A 3,692-nucleotide genomic window follows, 5' to 3' on the forward strand; every position below is an offset into this window, starting at 1 on the left:
ATCTGTGAGGGATATGTTTTTTGCCAGTTCCCTCGCTGATCCCTCACAGATCAGCGAGGGATCAGCGAGGGAATATGCAAAAATCATTTTCCCTCGCTGATCCCTCGCTGATCAGTGAGGGATCAGCGAGGGATTTGTCCTATTTTCTTAATTTTTTTTTCGGGGCTTAACCCATTTAACTGGGATTTGTTCGGTTGTATTGGACCTTAATCTATTTACCGGGATATATTGAGTTTATCGGGATATATATATATATATATACATACTGATTTCATACAAAAAGTGGGTCAGCATTTGCGACGGATAGGATCCGTCGCTGATTTTTTTTACATTTACCTAGGTTACAGCACACTTTTTACAGATCGAGATCGAGAGAGAAAGAGGCGATAACTTTTTACAGATCGAGAGAGAGAGAAAGAGGTTGGTAATATATTATTTAGTTCGAGTGTTGGTAATATCAGGCTTAGTAATCATTATTAACTTATTCAGTTCTAAAATCTTTAGAATTGCATTGACTAAATGATGATTTTGGTCTGCAGACTTTTAGCTGCATCAATGAGAGCTCAATAATTTTAGTGGATGTCCTGTTTGGTATTATGGTTAATATAATCAGGATGAAGCAGTCATCTCGCACAAACAGGTAATCCATTTGTAAATTCCGTTTCTCCATAAGATGCATAAATTCTTAACATCATTGGTAACTGGATAAGACTCTGGAGTTTTCTTGATTGTTAACTGTATTGTTGTTATTTATTTCTCCATCTTTAAAGCTTAAATTCACAAACATGTATTTAATTGTATGCTGAAAAAAATATTGAGCCTGCTGCTAGTTCAAAGTGTAGATTATATAAAATAACTCCTCATTAACCTTCTTTGGGAGACGCCTTCAAACCTGTAGTTCAATGGAAGAATTGTTGTTTTTATGTGAAATGGGTATAGACGACCGCTCTCGATCAAATCCTGTATGTATTGTTCTAGCACTCATCTTAATTTTAAATGTAATTTATTTCCAGCACATCTTATAACTAGTATCAGTGATACAATATTTCATTACGCCCTATTTTAAATATGACATTGGATGAGAGATTGTAATTTTACATTATGAGTGGGTTGATTTATCTTTCCTCTCTTTCTCCACATTCTTATCAATAACTAATTGAATGTGAACTGTGCACAATCTTGGGAATATTAGTGTTTCATGTATGTGATTCCTTGATGYTGTTTTAATGACTTGTGRTTGTGGTATAGGAGTATYTCACGCTTTTCAGTTTCCCGTTATGAAATAAGAGAACTTATGTGMAGCCATGGATCCTTTGTTCTGCCATGATTCTTTGTTTAACTGTTGGGAAGATCAAGGAAGACACYRRCGCTCTGATCCTTCTTTGTTTTGGACAGTCTGTTATGCATATGGATGGCCATATATGTGTTTAGGCCTATTAAAGGTATCGTCATCTCCATCGGTGTATCTGTCCTAGCTGCTGCTTGGTTCGAATAATTTTTCTTTGATGTTCTTAGGTTTTGATCTTCGATTTGATATGGTTACTTTTGTGTAATTGATGATCTAGATCTTTTTTTTTTGATGTTTTGCAGGGGAATTTACATTACATTTAATTAGGATTGATCCAAAATGGATGTTTAAAGCCCCAACATTACCTCCAAAAATCTCATCAGGTTCTTTTTTCCACTCCCARGGTAGTTGAATTTGAAGTCAATTTGGATTGAACATTGAGAAATTTGAGCTTATCTTTGAATATTAAATGATGGCATTGATCAATGTTATGGCACTTATATGGCATTGAGCCTAGTTCCAAGACTAATATGTTTAGTATAGGCTTCATCACAATTCTGTTGGAGCACCTATGGTATAATATATATACAAATGAATCACAAAGCTCCAACCACCTTCAATAATTTTACCTATACTAACATGCCTCCCATCATAAACCAAAACATATACATACAGAAATTCCCATCTTGTACTAAAAAAAACAATAATGAAAGAAAATAAAACCAATAACTTTAACTAAAGACATAAGATTGAACATCTGATGTTGATCAACTTTGTAATGCTTTATAACCTGTATGAAATGTTTGCTAAGACAAATGGAAGGAAACGAAAGTTGAGTTTCTTCACATACTGTTTCTCCTGTGCAGCCAGTTGGATACACCCGATATGGTGTATTGATTGGGGAGGTTCTATTTGGTTTCTGGGTTTTGAAGATCACTCAATTTGGGAATTGGGTTTCAGACTCACTTTCTTGTTTCTGATGAATGTTGATATTTACTATAATTTGGTCAAAGGGTTTTGAAGATTAATCGATTTGGGAATTAGGTTTCAGATGTGGGTTTTAAATTTCTCTCTCATTTTCAGCTTTCTGATGAAATTTCACTGTGTTTTCCTCTGTATTTTTTTGGTTTCTTCCCAGAATATAAATCAATTTGGGATCTTGATTTCAATTTTCTGAACTTATGTTTGTTCTTCATTCTCTCTTWTTTCTGGGTATCAAATTTGTCCGTCATAATTTCGTAAGTTATTCTTTAGGTTGTTATTTCTTCATTGAAGTTCCTGTTTTAGTTTCCTAGTTTTTCAGTTCCTGTTATTTCTGCATTGAGGTTCCTGTTATTTCCTAGTTTGTTGCAATGTGTTATGATATGGTTTTCTATTTGGGTTTACCTCCAAAATTCACAACTAAATTTAGGTCCACAACCATTTTCACAACTAAATTTAGTTTTTACCTCCAAAATTCACAGTAAGTCTCACATGGATTTGGGTTTTCAACAGGACCAATGCATTGGAGATGGTGGTCAAGAAAATCTTGTGTCAAAGTGATGCAGCAGAGTTTCTTGTTGCTTTTGCTGGAATTCAAGAAAGTGTACACCAGTTTTCCAAAGACTATAAATTGAGGAAAGGCCCAGTTTCTGTATCATTGAGTTCAAGTTCAGAGATTGTGGGGGTTGATAGCAGCCATTCAATAAGTAAGTTCCTTTGAAAGTAGTTACTCAATAATACACAAATATAACTACTCAAATGAGCAATTTAATAGCATATGGAATCTTGTAAGACCTTTTAACAGTAAAAAACAATGTCTCATAACACAACCCAACTATGGCACATGATATATCACAAGAAATTTGTGTTCGATGTTTAATGTGTATGAGATCTTTGTCGACTTTAAGCATCAAATACTCCATTTTGTATTGAGTATATACTGATTTCGAAGAATATTGAATATTTACAGGTAACGGAGTTGAGAGATAAGTTGTCAAGGGTAGAAGAGGAACTCGAGACCGAATGGAAGAAGAGGGCAGATTTGGAGGCCAGACAAGCTGCCTCGGCAGCTGAACAGGCCAGACAAGTAGTTGTCAGGATACGTTTTCCCACCTCCCCCAAATCCCAATAGTTAGATTGTATGTATTCGAAGATTAAATTATATGAATTGAATATTTTAAATTGCATGAATTGAATATTTTAAATTGTATGAATCCATATTTCAAATCATATGAATTGGTTAATTTTGTTCACAGATTTGGTTTGTTATATATTATTATTTTCAGGTTCTTTAAAAATAAATACAGGATTTATGTATTTTAAAAAAAATTATTTTTTAATTTTTTACAAATTAGCGACGGATTAGCGAGGGAAAATCCGTCGCTGAAAGTGTTTGAATTTCCCTCGCAAATCCGTCGCTGAA

General features: G+C 34.1%; 1 long non-coding RNA gene across 1 annotated transcript; it reads left to right on the forward strand.

Moving 5' to 3' along the window:
- Window positions 1-1,262: 1,262 nt before the first annotated feature.
- Window positions 1,263-3,445, forward strand: LOC112502540. The gene is made up of 4 exons (XR_003067719.1): window positions 1,263-1,442; window positions 1,591-1,671; window positions 2,783-2,976; window positions 3,240-3,445. It is a non-coding gene; the product is annotated as an uncharacterized LOC112502540 (long non-coding RNA).
- The last annotated feature ends 247 nt before the right edge of the window (window positions 3,446-3,692 follow it).

Source organism: Cynara cardunculus, unplaced genomic scaffold (assembly GCF_001531365.2).
Source record: "Cynara cardunculus var. scolymus isolate 2C unplaced genomic scaffold, CcrdV1 Un_Scaffold_1561, whole genome shotgun sequence".
NCBI classification, from domain to species: Eukaryota; Viridiplantae; Streptophyta; class Magnoliopsida; order Asterales; family Asteraceae; genus Cynara; species Cynara cardunculus.